The sequence below is a fragment of the Sorex araneus genome, chromosome 5 (assembly GCF_027595985.1).
Source record: "Sorex araneus isolate mSorAra2 chromosome 5, mSorAra2.pri, whole genome shotgun sequence".
Classification (NCBI taxonomy): domain Eukaryota; kingdom Metazoa; phylum Chordata; class Mammalia; order Eulipotyphla; family Soricidae; genus Sorex; species Sorex araneus.
This window is the reverse complement of record NC_073306.1, coordinates 42940747-42953230: the sequence shown is the minus strand read 5'-3', so window position 1 is coordinate 42953230 and position 12484 is coordinate 42940747.

Genomic DNA, 12484 nt, shown 5'->3' with positions numbered 1-12484 from the left:
CACACGTCTGATCCAGGTACTATCCCCGGCATCCCATATGGTTCCCTGGGACTGCCAGGAGTGATTCCTGAATGCCGAGCGGGAGTAACCCCTGAGCATTGCTGGGTGTGACCCCGAAACAAACAAACCAGAAGAACAAAGCAAAAACAACCCCCTGTGACCTTCTGGCTATGGCTGGGTGCTGCCTCCAAGACCTCAATTTCCTTGTCTGGAAAGTGGGTCCAGAGATCCTTCTTTGAAGGGTGTGGTGAAAGAAAAGTAGACTGAAGGAAAATGTAGCCCGGCTTGTCGGTGCTCAGTGAGGGGGAGCGCAGCTCACCCGCGAGCCCTTAGCCCTCGCTGACTGAAGAGGCAGAGAGGAGGTTCTGGCTGGAACAGCCAGGTCTCCCCTCAACCCTTCCCCGCAAACCTGCCTGGGCTACATCACTCTGCGCCTCAGCCAGAGGCCAGAGAGCTAGGCCAGAGGCTAAGGCTCTTGCCCTGCCTGTGACCAACTCAGCATCATATATGGTCCCCCGAGGTCCACCAGCAGTAAGCCCTGAGCACAGAGCCAGGAGTAAGCCCTGAGCACCGCCGGCTGTGGGGCTCCCAACATCACCAACCAAACCACCACCACCACCACAGGGGCGTGGGCGAGGCTAGTGGACAGACAAGGCCAGCCACGGTGATAGGGGAGAGGGGCTGGGCAGAAGAGGTGTGTGGGCTGAGGGACAGTGGCTGCCCAGGGCAGAGCAGCTGTGTCCCGGAGGAGGTCAGTTTGGCCTCATTGCAAGGAGGGGAAGGGAGGGCAGTGGGGAGAAGGCTTTCCCTCTCCCTCCCACCCACGGCCCCACAAAACCCACCAGCTCACGGCTGACGGAGTCCTAACTCAGACAGAGAGGAAGGAGCGGCCTCTACTCTGACTTTCGCTGCCTCCTCCCGCCTGGCCTCCGCAATTCCTGCTAGGCCCCAGGTCTGGCGAAGGGGCTCCCTGCCCCTCCCTGGTATGAAGACTGAGCATCGGAGCGCAGGGGACCCTGGCTCAGGAGGGGAAACCAGAAAAGTGGGTTTCTCCTGGCAGGAGAGCCTGTGGCCTGGAGCGATGACTCAGCCTGTCGGCAGCAGGAAGCAGAGACGGCCGGGCCCACGGTCCTGCTCTGGGGGTTCTGGAGGGAGAGCCAGTAAGCTGAGGTGGTGAGGTCCTGGGACCCCACAATCGGAGGAGGGGCTGTCTGTGAATTTTCTACTATTTCCGGGGGGACTTTCTCCAAGACTCTAGTAGGACTTTCGTTGGGGTGAGGACACTCCCAAATGGTGCTCAGGGCGTCTTGGGGCTAGAGGCTCGACGCAGGGGTGAGGGTGTGGTGCTCTCGGACCCTGTGGTGCTGGGGATCCCTCGGGCCACCGGGAGATGCTGGGGGCAGAGCACCACTTTCTGTCTTTGATGATCTGAATGTGCCCGATGGCAACTCCCCTCACCTCCGGCGTACCACCTCCGGCCCCCTGCTCAGCTCTTGCCCCCGCACTCTTACTGAACAATCCCTTCCTTACTGTCCACCTTGTGTGCAGGGAGGGCACCTCCTGGCAGTGCTCGAGGTCTCACTGAGGCCCAGCGGGTGGGAACAGGAGCACCTGTTTGTCCCTCCCTCCAGGCTGAGGTCTCTCCTGGTGTTACCCCACTTCATCCACGGTCATGGTAGGACTGTGCCCAGCACCCACGAGTGCCAGAGGGTGCCCTCCAGGATTCTCGAAGTCCCAGGGGAAGTTGTGTGGAACAGCACGCATCATTCGCCCCTTTTAGGTCACCTTCTGCCACGAGTTCCCTGATGCCAATAGACTCTGAGCACCTTTGAAAACTTGTGGGATTTGTGGGGAGGAAAGAAAGGCACCAAAGGGCGCCAGGGAGGCTCAACGGTACAACATCTGTCTCGCAGGCACAAGGTTGAAGGTCTGATTCCCAGCACCACAGCACACCTGGGAACCAGCCAGCAGCTAAGAACATGTGGGTTCTCTGGCAACACTGCAACGTGTGTGAGGCACAGCACCACAGACCAGACGTGTGTGTGAGCACCACAGGCCAAATGTGTGTGAGCGCCACAGGCCAAACATGTGTGAGCACCACAGGCCAAACATGTGTGAGTGTTACAGACCAGATGTGTGTGAGCACCACAGACCAGATGTATGTGAGTGCTATAGACCAGATGTGTGTGAGAACCACAGACCAGAGGTGCGTGAACCTCACAGACCAGAGATGCGTGAACCTCACAGACCAGACGTGTGTGGAGCTCCACAGAACAGATGTACGTGAACATCACAGACCAGACGTGTGTGAGCTCCACAGAGCAGACGAGTGTGCACACCGAAACCCAGTGTACCTGTGTGAGCATGCAACTAAGCGCCTGTGAGCATCACAAACAAGTGTGTGTGAGCACTGCATGTGAGCAATGCAATCAAGTGTGTGTGAGCACCACAGACAAGCCGGAGCTCTGCCATCAGGCAGTCATGGCCCCACAGAGTAACGTGAGCACGGGGATTCCCGCTCACCGCCACAGCACAGGAGAAGCTGTGAGGGCGGGACTGTGCTGCAGGGGCTACGGGAGCCCACCGGGGCAGTAGGAGGCTGCGAGGGCTCTCGGCAGTTCCTGACTGCCGCGCCCTTCCGTGAAGACGGTTCCAGGAGCGTGTGTACCTGGGGCGCTGGCGCTCAGGCCTGGTGCTCCCGGATCTCCAGGTGAGGGAGGCAGTGGGTGGTGGGTGTGGCTCCCGGAATTTCATCAATCGCTCAGGAATGTAGGCAGCTTCAGTAACCCCCAGCCGCAGGCAGAGGAGTGGGGGGCAGGCCCTGGCTTGCTGGCTAAAGGTAGGGACCCCAGAGAGGGGCCCCACGGGGAAAGATTGGGCTGAGGCCAGGTAAAGGGTGGGGTTGGCCAAGGGAACTGCCCAGGGAGCAGCAGGCATTCCAGTCCCCTGCCCCAAGCTGTCTTTCCGCCTTGCCCCACGCTAGCTTCTGTTACCCTTCAGGCCCCCAAGACCTAAGCCAGGGCGTTGCTACAGCCTTTGTTCATCATGGATCAGAACATGGAGCATCCAAACCATACCAGGCAGTTCTCTTCCAGACCTTCTTGAGTCCTCAGGACCTACCCAGCTGTGGGATTCTAGTTATGATTTTGAAGATGGGAAAAATATCTCAGCAAGGTTAAGTCACCTTTCCAGGGTCACCCAGCTAGTAAGAGTAAACCAGATGGAACTCAAGGGACTCTGAGGGGTGCCCATCCTGTTCCCAGAAGGAGAAGCAGAGGGAGAGTTGTACAAGGCGGGGAATAGGGGTACAGGCCAAGGACGGTTACTTCTCCCACTGCAGAGAGCGTTCCAGTGAGAGAGGCAAGGCTACGGCCCCTCCAGCGCAGAACTCCCAGCGGTATGGAGGAGGAATAGGAGGAGGAGGAGGAGGAGGAGGAGGAGGAGGAGGAGGAGGAGGAGGAGGAGGAGGAGGAGGAGGAGGAGGAGGAGGAGGAGGAGGAGGAGGAGGAGGAGGAGGAGGAGGAGGAGGAGACAGAGAGGAGTGTGTGTTCAAATGGCAGAATGCCTTGATCCAGGAGGTTGTATTTCTAAGATACACGTCCCATTCTTTGCTTAAGGCAGTGTGACTCTTAGAACCAAATGACACAAATTAATCATGTTTATGCAGCATGTCAATTACTTCAAAATGGAGCTCTTGATTTTTGTCCCCCAAACCTCTCTTTCCGTCTCCAGCCATCTGATTGCTCCAGTGGCCCCCTGTGTATCTAACCCTCAGTCCTTTTGCCAAAATCTATTTCTCTTTATTGGAACGACCTCCCCTGCCCCCATGCAGGCACCCACCATCTCTCACCTGGATTAAGGCGTTACTTGCCAGTGGTCTCTTCACTTCAGTTCTTGAAACATGTCTCCACAGAGTATCCAGTTATTTTTCAAAAGCATGAAGCAGCTTATGCCCACTTCTGTGCATAAAATTCTTGAATAACTTCCTACTACAATTGAAATAATATTCACACTCTTCAGGGCTGCACATATGTGACTCTTCTCTACCTGAGAAGGTTATCCTGTCTTCTTCCTATCCCATAGGGCTGACCAGTGCATTTCTATCACTGGGTGCACGTATTTGTGATCACTCTACCGGAAGAAGCCATGTCTTCCTATGGTCTCTCCCATCTCATCATTCCGCAGAGATTCAGGGGCCTTAAGTCAGAGAAACTTTATCACACTCTGACTAAAGTAGAATTCAACTTCTCACTCCTTCCCCAAATTACTCTCCATTCTCTCACCATCTTTTCTTTCTTCACAGTCCTTTCCACAGTTTATAGTTTTGGGGAAATTAGAAAAGGAGCAGCTATCATAAAAACTAAATACCGGGTTTCATTCAGGTCAATCCTGATTTGTTAAGATGACTAATCTCAATTGCCTATCAAAAGGAAATATATATACATATATATACACTTATACACACACTATATAGTGTATACATGTAAACACAGTAAAATACATCTATATATGTATGTATGATATAGTATGTTTGTTCATGTGTGTGGTGCTGGGATGCTGGGGTTGAACTCAGGTCTCCACTGAACTATATCTGAACAAAAATACATGATTTCTTGAGTAAGAGATCATGAGCAAAAGTTCAAGTCATCACAATAACAAAATATATTTTAAAAGTTACTAAATATGCAAACAGACATTAAATTGATTTCTCCCAAATAAGGTTAAAGTATAATAACAGACTCATGGAAAACTCAGCTCTTGGTATTATCAGACTTTTCATTAATATTATCAATAAATTAGATGAAAAGAAGTAAATTTTCAGCAAAGAACAGGAAAGTATGAAAATGATTAAAAATAAACTCTATAGGCCAACCCGGGTTTGATTCCCAGCATCCCATATGGTCTCCCTGAGCACTGCCAAGAGTAATTCCTCAGTGCAGAGCCAGGAGTAACCCCTGTGCATCGCCGGTTGTGACCCAAAAAGCAAAAAAAAAAGAGAGAAAAAATGGCACATATATTTCCAATAAAAACTTACTTATAAATGAAAAAATAAAAAAAATAAACTCCATAACTTGAGATACAAAAAATAAAACTAAGAATTTAGTAGATGAATTTGACAGTAAATTAGATGCAACTGAAGAGAGAATTGGTGGACTAGAAATAGGTCAATAGAAAACAGCCAGACCAAAGTAAGGAGAGATGAAAGAATTAAAAAATAAAAAGAAAAGTAAATGGCACATGAAGCATAGTAAAGATGTCTAAATTATGGGTCATTTAGAACTCTATTTTTTTTACTTTTTTTTCTTTTTTGGGTCACACCAGGCAATGCTTAGGAGTTACTCCTGGCTCATGCACTCAAGAATCACTCCTGGCACAGGAGGAAGAGAGCAGCATAGAACGCCTTCAAGAGCGTCGAAGAAGTAGTTAAGAGGATGAAGAACCTCTGGCTCCAGGCACATCTTTTCGACTCCACCGTACTTCCTGCATTAACATACGCCTCAGAGACCTGGACCCTACGAAAACAGGATGTGAATGCTATTCGGGTATCCCAAAGAGGAATTGAAAGAGCTATGCTTGGAGTATCATGTTTCACTCAAGTGAGAGAAGAAATCCAGAGTTCTGACCTCTGTCGACGGTCAAGAATCAGGGACGCTGTCTCATTTGCTAAGGTGTCAAAGATCAGGTGGGCCAGACACGTAATGCGATTTAGAGACAACCGCTGGACTAGAGCTGTTACCGACTGGATTCCATGGAACGTCAAAAGACCGAGTGGCCGCCCACCTACGAGATGGTCAGACTTCTTTGTCAAAACCCTGAACGAACAGTTTGAGGCTCTTCGTGTTCCTGGAGTGAGCAGATACCATTGGGCTACACTAGCACGAGACAGGGACGAAAGGAGATGTTACTGTCGCCTGCTCGAGCAAATAGAAGATCAACGGGATGACAAGTGACAAGAGCTAGGGGGAAGGGAGGACCATATGGTATGCTGGAGATCAAACCTGGGTTGGCCACATGAAAGGCCAATACCCTACTCACTGCACTTACTAGTCCCATCCACTGTACTATCATTCTAGCCCCTGTATTTTCTATTAAAAATTTTTTTCTTTCTTTTTTTTTTTCTTTTTGGGTTACACCTGGCAATGCACAGGGGTTACTCCTGGCTCTGCACTCAGGAATCACCCCAGCAACGCTCAGAGGACCATATGGGATACTGGGAATCGAACCCGGGTTGGCCGAGTGCAAGGCAAATGCCCTACCCGCTGTACTATTGCTCCAGTCCCAAGCCCCTGTATTTTCTTGAAAAATCATTTCAAACACTTTTTTGAGGTGGGCGTAGTAGAGGCAATGAAGGCACACAACAGAAGTTCAGAGGTTCTTGGGACTATTCCACGCTGTAAATCAAACCAGGTTCACCACATGCAAGGCAAATGTTTTGTTGTTGGTGGTGGTGGTGTTTTTTTTTCTTTTTTGGGGGGCTGGAACACACCCAACAATGTTCAGGAGACCATATGGGATGCTGAGGACTGAACCTAGGTCAGCTACATGCAAGGCAAATGCCCAACCTGCAAGGCAAATGTCTTAACCCATTCTTTCTCTTCAGCCATCAACTACTTTTGAACCTATAACATTAAACTCAATGACATTCTCATACAGTTAGTATCTGGTGTTTGGCTTATTTTTCTCGTTTATTTTTTTACTTTTTCTTGTATGTACTACAACAGGCTAGTTTGATTTCTCTTTCATTGACTTTTTCAAAGAAAAAGAAAAGTGAAGTAATAAAAAAATTGTTACCTGTAATAATTTGATAATTTTTTTCTCTCTTCTTTAGGTAGCTAAAATATGGGGGAATTGGGGCTGGAGCAATAGCACAGCGGGTAGGGTGTTTGCCATGCACGAGGCTGACCTGGGTTCGATTCCCAGCATCCTATATGGTCCCCTGAGCACCGCCAGGAGTGACTCCTGAGTGCAAAGCCAGGAGGTAACCCCTGTGCATTGCCGGGTGTGACCCAAAAAGCAAAAAAAAAAAGGGGGGGGGAATAACTTCCTGTAGAAATATCACATCTGGGTTGCACCTAATGTGAAAGGAAAACATTAATTGATAAACCACATTACCAATTCATCTGCCACTACTTAGATTTAAAAAATTCCACAAGAAACAAAAAATTATCCCCTAGGACACCTAATACTCCTTTTTTTTTTTGGTGGGGTGGCAAGGGACTGTCTTTGGGCAATACCTGGCTGTGCTCAGGGTTTACTCCAGCTCTGTGTTCCAGGATCACTCCTGGTGGGCTTGGGGATCGTACATGGTGCCAGGAATCAAACTCAGGTCAGCCCCATGCAAGGTAAGAGCCCTACATGCTGCAGAAAAGAGGTGTGTAGTAGAATACCTCCGGTCACTGGCTCTTAGTAAACTTAGAACTCCTGATGCATTCCAAGATACCATTTTGTTCTATGGGCAATTGCTCTCAATTCTTGCTAGGCAAGCACCCTATCCTACTATTGCTCTGGCCATACTTTCAGTTCTTTTTTTCTTTATTAATTGAATCACCATGGGATACAGTTACAAAACTTTCATATTTGAGTTTCAGAAATGCAATGGTTGAACACCCAACCCTCCACCAGTGCACATCTTCCACCACCAATGTTCCCAGTATCTCCTCACCCCTCTATGGCAGACAATCTCTCCCATACTCTCTTTTGTATTGTTATGACTAGCATAAGATGTTATGCAGCCACTCCTGCAATTCTAAATTTTTAGATAATTATTAATTATTGTGGGTGTGACCTCCAGGGTTCCATGGGGCGAGGCTGGGGGGAGGGGGTGGAGATGACTCAGTTCTCTTGCATGTTCAAGACCTAGGCTCTGAACTTTGGTCTGATTCAAAGTTTATAACCATAAACTGCTGCCCACTTTGTATATGACTATCAAATAAACATTCATCCATTTAAAAAAACATCATTAGTAGTTTTTATTAGGAGGGTCAGTAAAGGCATTCAGTATGCTATGGTACCAGAGATAGAAGTCTCCCTTCATTACTTATTTACACCAGTTCTGATTTTCCTTTGTTTCTCTTATTGTTCAACAGCATCAGTGTTCTCTGGAAGTATATTGATGAGAGCTGGAGAGGTATTTAGAGATAGATTCTTGTTTAAGCATGATGTTTGCGTTGAGAGATATGGAAAACCAGTGACTGAAGAAGGCCATTTATTATCCCACAGAAAAAGTCACCTGGAGTCAAAGCTTCACCTCAGCTCCTACTCACACTGATTTGCTTTTCATTTTCACTTTTTTTTTTTTTTTTTTTTTTTTTTGCTTTTTGGGTCACACCTGGCGATGCACAGGGGTTACTCCTGGCTCTGCACTCAGGAATTACCCCTGGCCGTGCTCAGGGGACCATATGGGATGCTGGGATTTGAACCCGGGTCGGCCGCGTGCAAGGCAAACGCCCTACCCGCTGTGCTATCTCTCCAGCCCCTTCATTTTCACTTTTTATCAAACTCAGTGGGCTGACTGAGGTACGGTTTCACAAGAAAGACATGAAACTATTATGTTGGAGAGGGATAGTTCCTTCTTCCTTATCTGCTTTACAGGGCTAAGTAACCCTTTCACCATTATAAATGGGAAGGAAAATGAAGAGTTGTGATTGGTTTCGATTAATCATAATTTTTATGACTAAAAAATCAGACTCATGCTTCAGCTCCCATGAAGTTGATAGCAGCTTAATAAAATCTAAAAAACTCAAACTTGACATGTTAGTTTTTAAACCTCAATAAATAAAAAAATTACCTTTTATGTTAATTAAAATTAAGGTTCTACTAATAAGAATGCCGATATGTGAAGGGCACGGCCCAGAGCATCTCTCAGAGTTTCACTGAATAAGTCATTTTTTGGGCTAGAGAGTTGGTTCAAAGGACTGGAGGCCATCGTTTCACTCAGAGGGCAGTCCTGAATGCAATTCCTGCCATGGTATTGCCCCCAAACACTCTTGGGACTGACCCTCTTAGCATCGAACCCCAAATAGCTCCCTAAGCACTATTGGGAGTAATCTAACCTCTGACCCCCGCCCCCATGGTGTTAGGGAGATATGTCAAGGGTTTGGAGCACAAGCTGGGCCTATCTGAGACCCCAAGCTCAATCCCCAATATTCTGGAGGCCCCAGCACTGCCAGGCTGTCATACCTATCAGCTTCACGTATTGTTAGGAGTGGTCTTTGCCTCGCCCTTCCTGGGAAAGTCCAAAATAAAAATAAACAAAAGGTCATTTCATATCTCTAAAAATATATTTTTCGGGCCAGAGTGAATAGTGTACAGCGGATAGGGTGTTTGCCTTGCTCGCAGCCGACCCGGGTTCAATACCTGGCATCCCATATGGTCCCCCAAGCACCACCAGGAGTAATTCCTGAATGCAGAGCCAGGACTAACCCCTGAATATCACTGAGTGTGGCTCAAAAAGCTGTGATTTATAAAATATATAAAATTCTAAAACTGTGATTTACCAAGTTGTTCATAACATAGTAGATTCAGGCATTAAATGTTCCAATCCCAATCCCACAGCGTCACCTTCCCTCCACAAACATCTCCGGTTTCCCTCCCATTCCCTTGAAGGTACAGATTAATTTACTTCATATTGTTTGCTACAACACAAAGGCAAATGGAATTACCAAAGCTTAGATCAATAAGTGCCAATTTGTGATAACTGTTGTATCTCATGATGGTGTCGCTGAAGTCAGTGTCTGAGGATGTGCTGTGCTGGTTGGAGCTGGCTGAGCCTTGTGTGTCATCGCTTAGGCTCACTGAGCTTGGTGGCCTTCTAGGCAACTTTCCAGATTTACTGTGATCCTACTGAGCCAACAGTACTATGAGATTTTGAGGTGCTACAGCCGCATGGTCCAGGAGCAATAGATCCCGAACAATTTGGTGGCTTTGCAGTTGGGCGAGGTTCAGTTGTGAAGCTGGGCTGTTTCTATGCCAGAGGGTGTCGGGTGTGGCTACTCTGCCTTCAGGCAGAGAAGAGAGTCTGTCTCCCACCTGCCCCCAGTTCCCAGAAGGCCCCAGAGTTCTCAGCCTCGACCAGTCTACCTGGGAAGATTCGGCGGTATCCTTTTCTTTTGGAGAAGCAGAAGGAGCCCGGAGCTGGGACAGGCAGGTCCTTCTTCCCCTCAAACCTGTCTTTGCTTTGTCTTGGTTTTTAAATTTTGGGGTCACAGCCAGCAGTGTTTAGGGGCTGCTCCTAGCTTGATGCCCCAGAAGTTGCTCCCGGCAGCGTTTAAGGGATCAGGTGGTGCCAGGGACAGACCCAGACCTCTGGCAGGCAAAGTCTGTGCTCATCCCATTGAGCTCTCTCCCTGGCCCGCCTCTTCCCCTGGTCTTCTCTGAGGGTATTTCCCTAGGATTCCACAGGTGGAGAGATTTCACCTGTGGCTCCAAATTCCCCTGCAATCCCCGGGACGGCAGTGCTGACACCTGTTTGCCCAGGTTCTGGAGGTTGGGAGAGAGCAGAGGTTCGTGTGAACTTTCATTTCTCTTAGCTATCCTTGCTGGGCAGAGAGTATCTTGCCCCCTGCGCCTGGCTGTCTTCACTGGGGCCTCTTGGAGCAGGGCGGGTTGACTTTCCCTCCCTGCCCCGAGCAGATCCCTGGCAGCCGAAGACCTCCGGAACCCAACCACAGCCATGCTCAAGGCCACTCTCCACACATTCGGACAAGCCTCACGCATGAAGGAAGCGGCAGAGGAGTCCAGGGGTGCGGGACCTGGGGCTGAGATCTCCAAGCCTGCTCGGGCCTCCTCTACCCAGATCCCCCATTTTCCAGTAGCTTGGCAGTCACACCCACAAACTGCCCCCAGCGCTGTGTAATTCCATCAACGGCCAAGATCCAGAGACCATAAAACAATGTTCAGACCTCTTATAGCCTAGTTCTTCCTCTCTCAGAGAAACTGGCAAGGTACCAAGAGCATCCTGCCCGCACGGCAGAGCCTGGCAAGCTCTTTGTGGTGTATTCGATATGCCAAATACAGTAACAATGATGGGTCTCATTCCCCTTACCCTGAAAGAGCACACCTGGGAAGAACGAGTAAAAAGAGGCTACTAAAATCTCAGGGCTAGGACGAATGGAGACATTACTGGTGCCCGCTCAAGCAAATCGACGATCAACGGGATGACAGTGGCCCTTGCTGGGACTTCAGTGACCCTTTGTCTCTCTCTGTGTCTTTCTCCGCCCTTGTTCCTGAGTTTATAATCTCTTTGTCCAGGGGCTAAAGAGAGTAAAGAGGATACGGGAACAAGGTCTTTCTATGGCTAGCTATGGTTTGACTTTCCAGCACCACATATATTTCCCTTGACCCCCAACACAGCCAGGGTCACTCCTGAGCAGAGTCAGGAATAGCCCATGAGCTCTGTAGCCCCCCAAACTATAACAGCTCTGAGTTGGACAGCTTTCAGGGCCCCTCTCTGCATCCTATGATGCCTGAAGTGCCTCAGAGTGTACACACACACACACACACACACACACACACACACACACCATGCACCTGCCCTTCCCAACCTGCTTTGTTTACTGTCTTTCATCTCCAGAGAAAAACCAGCATTCCAGAAGCCTGGCCCAGAATCCTGGGAGTCATCCGTCTCTTCCTACACTCGGTCTCAGACAGTCTCCTTCAGCACATTTGGGGCTGGAATCTCACCTCTGTGCACTGAGGAGCCCCATATTTTAACATCTAGCCTTGATTTCTCCTCTGAGCTTGTTTCTAGCATGTCCTGTTTGACACCTGCACACTTGACACAGAACCTGAAAGGTGTCACCCTCAGCACCCCCCCCCACAACTCCCCCACCCGGGCTGTCCTCTGCAGAGCGGCTTCTGGCAGCTTTCCCTGCAGAAATGTCCCCTTTTCTCCCAGTTGCACAGGCCATAGATGTTGGACTTACCCAAGACTCTTCTGGCTGTTGTGCGTTCAGAATCCAGCCCTGCTCAGACACTCCCTGAAGCCCCCAGGCATGCTGGATCATTGGAAGGCTTCCTCCTGGTCCCCTGCCCCCACTGGGCCTCTTTCCCTTCTGATCCTTTGAGACGAAGGCCAACCTCTCGCCTCCCTCTGCTTAAACCTTACTGTCTTCCATATTACTCGAAATAAGAACCCCAGTATCCAGTGGCTGTCTGAACTCCTCGTCTCTCTAATTCTGCCTCCCTCCGCCGTTTCTCCCCTTCCCTCTCTCCAGCTACCTGGCTACCTTGCTCTTCCATTAGCACCCAAAGTTCTGGTCACAAAACCTTCACAGTTTCTGTTCCCTGGGCAAGAAAACGGTTTTCCTGAAGACATACACAGGGCCCCTCCTCTCGTTTCCTTTTGTCTCTGCTCCAGCGTGTCCAAGGTGCGGACTCACACCAACTTGTTCGCTCTCTGATTGAGTGGATGCTTGGTGAACGGAGAAGCTTGCATTTACAGTGTCTTGGGCACCCCAGGTTTCTAAAACAGCTCCTGGAACAC